Below are 10,153 nucleotides of genomic sequence, written 5' to 3'. Positions count from 1 at the left end.
CATCTTACCTCAGCACCCCTAGCTCTGGAAGTTAAGAACACTCATTTGGAAAGAACCCAAGGCACCCTGTCCCCACACAATTCTAAGTCAGAATCTCCCTCGTCACTCCTGACTTCTTCATTTCAGGAGATCTGGGTACAGAGGCCTAAAAACAGAACTCCAACCTTCATGGGAACCTCGGTTGTTCCCATGGCCCTTCTCTTGGAAGTGAGACTCAGCCTTGTTGGAAGGCATTGACCCTGTGGGCACAGTTCTCAAGGCCTCAGGTAGGATCTGGGTGAGAGGAGGCGTCTGCCCAGTGCTTGTTGAATGAATATAAGAAATGAATCATCTAAATCCAGTTGAATGAGTCCCTGAACACAGCGGGTCTCCTCCCCCACCACCCTCCTGTGTCATCTAGGACAAGATAGATCCTGCCCAGGGAAATGAGGTCAACTTCATTCCCAGTTTCCAATCATTTTGGAATCCCCCTTCCCCTGCCCTCCTCGGCCCAGATCCCTCTCTGACCCGGGGCATCTTGGGAAAAGGAAGTAAGCAAGTTGGAAGGAGGCTCGAGAACCATGGATGAGCGTCCAGCCTTTGAGGCCGGACTTTTTAAATTTTCTCAATTTCTTCCTGATTGCTGTGTGATACATGTCTCTCTCATGGCAACAGCTTGAAGCACCTGGTGTACTCTCCACTGCTGACGGGCCACGCAGCTAGCTTGGTGAGCATATACTGACACAGGGTCTCCCATGAAACCAGAGCAGCCTTGAACTTGAGGCAATCTTCCTGCCTCAGATTCCCAAGTGCTGAGATGACAGGCATTTGCCCCCCATCACCTTGTCCACCGTTTTCCTGGCCCGCTGTTTCCTCATCTGTCCTGAGTGCCTCTCCAACCCTGTGATTATTCCCTTTGTGGGATCATCTACCGTTCTCCAGCTCTCTCTCTGTCAGACATCAGAGATCGGTCCCCTCTCTCCTCACCAGCCACGTTGTGTGGTCCAATCCCATCTTTGGACAGGACTGAAGAAGAAGTCCTCTCTCCACACGCATTTCTGAGAAGTCTGGACGTGTTGTCCCTGAGTTCTGCTCGTCACTTGTCTGTTCTTGCTCTGAGCTGTGGCTGATTCACTCCCAGCTTCCCTCTACCCTTCTCAGGAATGCTTCGGGGCCTGAGGATGTGGTGTGGTTGGCAGAGGTCTCATCTAGCATGTGGGAAAGCACTGAGCCCAGCCCCCAGCACCACGGGAGTCAGGCCTGTTGGGGCATGCCTGTAATCCAAGCCTTTGGGAGGTAGGCTCAAGATCAGAAACTCAGGGTTATCCTTGGCTACATATTGAGCTGGAGGCCAGCCTGGACTATGTGAGACCTGGTCTCTAGAAAATAATTACAGAGACTTTTGGCTATGTCGGGTTGACAGCAGCTCCCACAACTTGGGGCTTAGCTTCCCTGCAGAATGAGCCGTGTAGGCCTGGGGCCACCACCGACCCTGTGGCAACCTTCCTCCACCCCCCCCTCTCACCCCTACCCCCTAATCTCCCAGTAGCTCTGTCTGGGCACTTGCTCAGGTCCCTGAGTGGACTCTGTTCCTTCCCCCAGGGCCCTGTCAGGAGAGCAGGGCTCAGCCTTCAGGAGCACCCCATAGAGAGCATGACATGGGAGGGCATGTCACCAGCTCACTAACCTGCTTCAAAGGCAGACAGATGACGGGGCGGTCTCCTAGAGGCACCGATTCATTTGACCAATGAGAGGCTACTTAGGATGTCCCCCTGTTGTCTCAGTATCTCCAGCCACCACTGGGGCCTCTGGCAGGGCGCTCCCATCCAACCCTGTTTCAGAGGATGCAGCTCCGGAGACCTCAGTAGAAGACAGGTACTACAGCTTCACTTTTCCCAACTCAGTCATCCAATGAAATGTCTTCTTTCAAACTCAGAACCTGAACACTCTTGGCACCTCTGAAACAGCGACATCTAGTCCTGGACCTAAACAAAATTTGAGGTTCCTATCCTGGATTCCGTGATACCTGCTTTGGGCTAGGTCCTTTACGAAGCAGTGAGACTGAGTTAAGCATCCCTGGAGTTACCCAGGCTAAGCTCAAAGGTCGCCAGGGCCAGCCACCTCCCTGCAGGCCCCATGGAGAAGCCATTAAGCAGAATGTCAGCCTCCTCCCTCTCCTGTGGCTCCAAATAAGTGAGGAGAGAGTGTATGCTGCCCTCCACTCCTGGAAGTCCAGCTGCACTGGAGAAGAGGGACCTGGACATCATGCAGACAGACTCGGAACCAGATCTGAGACTAGAGTTCTTTTCAATAAAAAAAAGTGTGAAATATGATGATCAGGTGCAAGTGATTTTATTTTCTCTCTTGACACAGGGTCTGGTCCTATAGCTGAGGCAGGCCTGGACATCCAAGGCAGCCCAAGATGGCTTCAAACTTGAAATCCTGCTGCCTGTGTAGGTGTGTGATGTGTGAGTATATGTATGTATGTGTGATGAGTATGTGTGTATGCATGCATGTAAAATGTATGTGTGAATGGGAATGGTCAGAGGACAACCTTCAAGCGCCAGTCCTTGCCTGTCACCTTTGACACAGAGTCTCTATGCCTTTGCATCAGCTGGGCCAGCTGGCTCACAAGCGCCAGGAGATCGTCCTGTTTCTGCCTCTCTCTTTCTTATAGGAACACTGGGATTCTAGGTGCGTGCTTTTATGTAAGAGGCAGACACTAAGCAATATCCCCAGTCCTGGAAATTCTTTCCTGAATTAAAGAACATACACAGAAAAGTGTCTATACACACACAATGATAGAAAAACATCCCACACGTATTAATAAATATACAATTTGGAGAGTTTCTACAAACTGAGCATGCTAATGTAAACAATATGTGTGGTCTGAATGGCACGTGTGTGTGTGTGTGTGTGTGTGTGTGTGTGTGTGTGTGTGCCTACAGAAGCCAGAAGAGGGCATCAAATGCCCTGGAGCTGGAGTTACAGGTGGTTGGGAGTCGGCCAATGTGGGTGCTGGGAACCGAAGTCAGGTCCTCTAGAGCACATCACTCTAAACCACTGAGTCATCTCTCTCTCTCTCTCTCTCTCTCTCTCTCTCTTAAATATGGAACGCTTCACGAATTTGCATGTCATCCTTGCACAGGGGCCGTGCTAATCTCTGTATCATTCCAATTTTAGTATACGTGCTGCCGGAGTGAGCGCTGACTGAGCCATCTCTCCAGCCCCCCTTCCAAAGTTTTAAAACTTGACATTTGAGTTTGGAGAACCTGGCAGGTTGTGGAATCTGAGGGAGGTGGACGGAAGCTCATTCCTTCAAGGTTTCTTGTCTTGGGTTCCAGCTTGTCTTGGGGCACAGTCTGTCTTGGGGCACAGTCTGTCTTGGGGTACAGCCTGTCTTGGGGCACAGTCTGTCTTGGGGTACAGCCTGTCTTGGGGCACAGTCTGTCTTGGGGCACGTTCACGAACCCCAGACAGATATTGAATCTTTCCTCCTGAGATCATGGAGGACCCCGTGAGTACAGAAGGGCTGTGCGAAGCTGGCTGTCCCCTCCACGCCTGCATCTGCCACCTCAACTCCTACTATTTTTACTTCTGCCCAGAGGGAAAGAAGAGGTTTCAACAGAGAATATTGAGTGCCAATTACTATAAAAATAAAATTATCTCATGGGTCCACCTCAACAGGTTGAAACACATTACCGGTCCAAATGTGTCATTGCCGCTCAAGTTCATGTCCTCCCTGAGAAGCTGACGTGATCCTCCTTTGAAAGATGAGGTGGTTGAGGCTCAGAGGGAGATGTGGCTTCTAAGGGGCTACAGGGGATGGCGGCAGTCAGGAATCCAGCGACCCCAACAGCACTAGGCTGTTTTTGCCCATTAGCTAATTCTCATCTCCCAGTGGGTCTTGTGGTTCTTGGGGGTGATATGGGCGGTGCTGTGTAGCTAGCTGCCTAAAGCACAGCCCCTTTGTGGGGTGCTGCTTAGGAACTTAGAAGAATCTGTGGCCAGGGTTGGGGTGCAGTCGGCAGAGTGCTTGCCAAGCATGCGTGAAGGCCACGGTTCGATCTCCAGCTCTGCATAAAGCCAAAGTGGTGGTGCACATCCGTAATCCCAGCACCAGGGATGTGGAGGCAGGAGGATCAGAAGTTCCTAGTCATCCTTGCTACATAGTGAGTTCAAAGCCAGCCTGAGAAAAAAGAGACCCTGTGTCTCACACACACACACACACACACACACACACACACACACACACACACACGTAGCTAGATTTTTCCTGCCTGGCCCACAGTCAGGACGAATCTCTCTCACCCGCCAGTCCCACAGCCTCTCAGACCCGACCAAGTAAACACAGAGACTTATATTGGTTACAAACTGTATGGCCGTGGCAGGCTTCTTGCTAACTGTTCTTACAGCTTAAATTAATCCATTTCCATTAATCTATACCTTGCCACATGGCTCGTGGCTTACCGGCATCTTCACATGCGACTTGTCATCGTGGCGGCTGGCAGTGTCTCTCTGACTCAGCCTTCCACTTCTCAGCTTTATTCTCCTCCTTGTCCCGCCTATACTTCCTGCCTGGCCACTGGCCAATCAGTGATTTATTTATTGACCAATCAGCAACACATTTGACATACAGACCATCCCACAGCACACACACACACACACACACACACACACACACACACACACACACACACGATCTTAGAATATGTTCCAAGTTGATCTGCTCCCCGGCCTGTTCCCATTGGTCTTTCCCGTGGGCCTTGGCGGCAGCACCAGGTAAGTCACAGCTGACACAGCCGGGCACAGCAAACAGGTGTCACTGCAGCTTGTGGTGGAGACACAGCTAGGATGACTGGCGTCCGCTGCTGGAGCAGCCACCGGGGGACCAGAATTCTCTGGTGCTTTAGCACTTTTCTGTGGGTGGATAACAAGAATTGAAAAGGAACTTTTTTAGAATGATAAGATTGTTTTCAGAATGAACTTTGTGCACATGGAGAATGTTCTAGAACCAAGCTTGCAAAGAACTAGAAAGAGCCGGGCGGTGGTGGCACACGCCTTTAATCCCAGCACTCGGGAGGCAGAGCCAGGCGGATCTCTGTGAGTTCGAGGCCAGCCTGGGCTACCAAGTGAGTCCCAGGAAAGGTACAAAGCTACACAGAGAAACCCTGTCTTGAGACACCAAAAAAGAACTAGAAAGATTCCTGTGATGAGATCCCCAGGGAATCAATCTCCCTCCTTCCCTCCCTTTCTCTCTCTTGTTTTTTGAGACAGGGTTTCTCTGCATGTAGCTTGGCTGTCCTGGATCTCGTTCTGAGGACCACACTGGCCTTGAACTCACAGAGATCCACCTGCCTCTGCCTCCCGAGTGCTGGGATTAAAGGCATGTGCCATCACCGTCCGATGCCCTGGGGGATCTTGATTCTATCCCCCAAGTAGAGTTCTCTGAGGTTGGTTTCCTGGGATATACCAGAGTGTGCACAGGAAAACAGCCCAGGCTGGTTTTGGCTGCAGAGTTAACTGGAAGGCCAGGACCAAGGCTGGTGGGTCTAGAAGTTTGCAAAAGCAGTTGGGAAGCCAAGGTCTCTCTCCATCCCCACTCTACCATCCACTGTGGCTTTACCCAGAAGCCACTTCCTGTGGCTCCTGATACTGTGATTGTGAAATTTAAATTTAACATATTGTCATTTGTTAAAATGTCCAGTGGAGAGTGCAAGGACACTCTGCTGCCAGAAGTCCCCGGAATCTGTGCAGGTCTCACTGGTCCCAAACTGCCTTAAACTAGTGCACCCCAAACCCTCATCCAAAAGACATCACGGTGGGTGACAAACATAGGAAGACATTTCTTAATTAAAACCTATTTTAAATTGATACGTGACAATATTAAAGTTGTAAGTATTGGTTAAGCTGTGTGATGTTTCCATACATGTCTACCTTGTACAATTATAAATCTACATGAGTCCATCAGTCTCCTTAGACAACACCTCTTTATTCTCATTTATTTCTTTTGTGTGTGCATTCTATGCATATGTGTGTGTGTGTGTGTGTGTGTGTGTGTGTGTGTGTGGTATGTGTATGTATGTGCATACAATGTGGTATGTGTGGTATGTGTATGTGGTATGTGTGGTATGTATGTGTGGTGTGTGTGTGTGTATGTATGTGCATAGAGTGTGGTGTGTGTGGTATGTGTATGTGGTATGTGTTTGTGTGATATGTATGTGTGTGTAGTGTGTGGTGTGTGTGTGATATATATGTAAGCATATGTGTGGTGTATGTGGTATGTGTATGTATGTGTGTGGTGTCTGTATGTATGTGAGTGTGTGGTTATGCGTGTGTATGTATATGTGTACAATGTGAATGTGGTAGATGTATGTGGTATGTGTGTGGTGTATATGTGGTGTGATGTGGTATGTGTGTTTATGTATATGTGCACTATGTGATATGTGTGGTATGTGTATGTAGTGTATATATGTGTGTATGGTGTACGTATATGTGTGTGTGGTGTGTATGCATGTGTATTTGGTATATTGTGTGTGTGTATGTGTTGTGTGTGTATGTATGTGTGTACAGTGTGGTGTGTGTGGTATGTGTATGTGGGGTGTGTATGTGTGTTGGGCCCCGGCCCCCCGTTTTTGGGTAGCTGTTGCCCTGCTTGCCGACCTTGACCAGATGTCCTCCCTATGCTGATTCCCGGCCAGTTTCCTTCCTCCTGAACGCTCACTGGAGGTTCTTTGTTAGTGTATTCTGCATTTGGCATAAACAGCTAGTATGTAAGAATGTAAAACATGGGTAGCAAACTTCTGCCCTCCGGGGTTCTCCCATCGTGCTGTAAGCCTGTATTTAAGGCCTCCTCCCTCCTTCAATAAATGGCATTTGGCATTCTGCTGAGACAAATGACCCACTGTTCTTGTCTCTTGTTTTTGATCCTCAGCCCCTCGGCTCAGACATGGTGAACGGGTGGTGGTAGCGTGGGCGTTACTGCTACATATGTGTGTGTGTAAATGTCCTCCCAGATTCCTGTCATCAATGTGCCATTACAAAGATCTTTTGCTTCCTCTGAGTCTTGCTTAGTTTTTCTTGTCAATTTGATACAACCAAGAGTCACCTGGAAGAGGGAGCCTGAATTCAAGAATGCCTCCATCAGGTTGGACTGTGTTCATGTCTGTGAGGAATTGTCTTGACTGACTGACGTAGGAGAGTCCAGTCCACTGTGGGTGGCACCATTTCTAGAAAGTGGGCCTGAGATGTCTAAGAAAGCTGAGATGTGAGAGCCAACCAGTAAACAGCATTCCTCTGTGGTCTGTGCTCCACTTCCTGTCTCCAGGTTCCTGCTGGCTTCAGTTCCTGTCTCCAGGTTCCTGCTGGCTTCAGTTCCCGTCTCCAGGTTCCTGCTGTGCTTCAGTTCCCGTCTCCAGGTTCTTGCTGTGCTTCAGTTCCTGTCTCCAGGTTCCTGCTGTGCTTCAGTTCCTGTCTCCAGGTTCCTGCTGTGCTTCAGTTCCTGTCTCCAGGTTCCTGTTGTGCTTTAGTTCCTGTCTCCAGGCTCTTGCTGTGCTTCAGTTCCTGTCTCCAGGTTCCTGCTGTGCTTCACTTCCTGTCTCCAGGTTCCTGCTGTGCTTCACTTCCTGTCTCCAGGTTCCTCCTGTGCTTCAGTTCCTGTCTCCAGGTTCCTGCTGTGCTTTAGTTCCTGTCTCCAGGTTCCTGCTGTGCTTCACTTCCTGTCTCCAGGTTCCTGCTGTGCTTCACTTCCTGTCTCCAGGTTCCTGCTGTGGCTTCCTTTGATAATGGACTGTTCTCTAAACAACCCCTTTCCTCCTGTGAGTTGCTTTTGGTCAGTGTTGTGGGATATTTTGATGGCACTCTTACAATCCTGAGACTGACAATAAGGTTAAAACTTGAATCAGAGGGTGGAATCAACATTCAGTTGTCCAGAATTAACCATGGAGTTTTTGGCATACCCAGATTAGGACAGAGAGAAACAGGAAGGAATAGGGAGGAGCTTAGAAAAATTCATGGGCCTTTTTTATCTGGAAGTGTGGAGAGGTGATCATTCCTCCATCCCTCTTTGGATCATCATGTTTTAACCCCAATATTTGACTCCTGAGTTTTATTTAATAATAGAACAATATGCCAGGCAGTGGTAGCATACACCTTTAATCCTAGCACTCAGGAGGCAGAGCCAGGCGGATCTCTGAGTTTGAGGCCAGCCTTGTCTATAGAGCGAGATCCAGGACAGGCACCAAAACTACACAGAGAAACCCTGTCTTGAAAAAAAACAAATAATAATAATAATAATAATAATAATAATAATAATAATAATTTATTTCTTTTACTATAATATAATATTATATTATTATAATAAAATAATAATATTTTATTAATAGAACAATATAAGTAACTGCTTCATCTGTTGTCTAATATGTGGTGAAATCAGGCGGTGGTTTCTAAAGTCACCACTTCTCTGCACTGCTGTGGAACACTGGCTTCTCCTACCAGGGGCTTTTCCATTGTGGCTTTCCTGCAACAGCCACACCCTAGGTTACAAACCCTGGCCCAAAATGCTGCATTTGCAGCCATGCACTGGCTCTGCAGCCACCGAAGCCAGCAGCGACCACTGGCTCTGTCATTCAGGTGGCTGGTGTCCTCCCATACTGCATCCTAGCCACTCGGGCTTCTCCTACTTTTCTTCCTACATTCACTTTTCAGGTGCCTCAGATCTGGCGAGACACCTGGGAATTCTTAAGGGGGGAATTAGGTTTTATTTTAAAAAAGGTCTTTCCCATGTTAAGAATGGGGAACAATATTAAGATGCAGGGAGTTAGGACTCTATGATTCCACAATAGATGGTTTGAAAATGGAAAAATTAAATGAAGGGGTAATCAACTTAGCTGGGATTGACATAATGTTGATTATAATTATCAGTTTGGTAATTCATGTTTTATCCTTAAAGAAGTGGTTTGATTTTGGTACCAAATATGAAAAGTTGACTGATAAGATACAATCCTTAGAAAGACTTAATGAAATTAAAAAAATATTCATGCACAGAGCAGTTTAGAGCAGAACCTACCACACCATCACATTATGAAACTGAAGAGGAGAAGGCTAAAGTTATTAGAAAACTGACTTTAATTTATCCAGTTACCATACAAGAATGACCACCAGACGATAGGCACCCCCAAGGCTATGCAGAAGCTAACTGGAATTGTGTAGAAATGTTAGATTTGAAGAGATTTAAGGAAGCAGTCATTTCCTATGCATTCACTTACCTTTTGTGAAAGAGATGTTAAATTCATGGGCAACTCAGAACAGAATTATTTCACAAGTCTGGAGAGATTTAGCTACATCAATATTGGAAGCTGGCCCTCAGCTACAATGGAGAACATGGTGAAGAGAGGAAGCTAGGGTCCTAGAACAACAAAACAGGGCAAGAGGTATGAAAATTTCCCAAGACCAGCTTCTCAGTGAAGGCCAGTATGCTGATTTGCAAAGACAGTTTAGATTTGATGATCACACCTTGGCACTATGTCGTATAGCAGGGTTCAAGAATAGGAAAGAGCAGCTGGAGAGATGGCTCAGAGGTTAAGAGCACCAGCTGCTCTTCCAGAGGTCCTGAGTTTATTTCCCAGTAACCACATGGTAGCTTACAACCATCTACAATGAGATTTGATTCCCTCTTCTGGCCTGCAGGCATACATGCAGGCAGAACACTGTATACATAATAAATAAATAAATCTTAAAAAAAAAAAAGAATCAGGAAAGAGGGCTGAGTCATTTACTAAAATTATACAAGGCCCAAAAGAATCCTTCACTGATTTTTTTTTTTTACAAAGATTGACTTCAGTTATAAATAGTATGCTATCAGATCTGGAAGTTAGACAAATATTAATTGAATCTTTGGCTTTTGAAAATGCTAATTCAGAAGCAAAAGGGTGATTAGGCTTTTAAAGAAAAGATCAGCATTCATAGATGAATGGATTCTAAATACAGCTGATATTGGATCTCACATTTATAATGATACTTGGATAGAAGTGATTTCTAAAAATTTTAAGAAAAATCAAAAGGTTAGATGTTTTAATTGTGGTAAACAAGGTCATCTGAAAAGGGACTGTAGGCAAGGTGTTCCTAGAAACAATGTTTTTTTCTAGAGATAATCCAAACAGAAGGCCTCAGGCTT

The 10,153-nt window shown here is 46.9% G+C and overlaps 1 non-coding gene across 1 annotated transcript; it reads right to left on the bottom strand.

Moving 5' to 3' along the window:
* Nucleotides 1-3,082: 3,082 nt before the first annotated feature.
* On the bottom strand, nt 3,083-3,186 carry LOC128102809 (U6 spliceosomal RNA). The gene has a single exon (XR_008215555.1). It is a non-coding gene; the product is annotated as a U6 spliceosomal RNA (small nuclear RNA).
* Nucleotides 3,187-10,153: the final 6,967 nt, after the last annotated feature.

Source organism: Peromyscus californicus, unplaced genomic scaffold (assembly GCF_007827085.1).
Source record: "Peromyscus californicus insignis strain IS unplaced genomic scaffold, ASM782708v3 Scaffold_7__1_contigs__length_154581171, whole genome shotgun sequence".
Classification (NCBI taxonomy): Eukaryota; Metazoa; Chordata; class Mammalia; order Rodentia; family Cricetidae; genus Peromyscus; species Peromyscus californicus.
The sequence above is the reverse complement of the archived record's forward strand: the minus strand, read 5'-3'. Positions and strand labels throughout refer to the sequence as shown.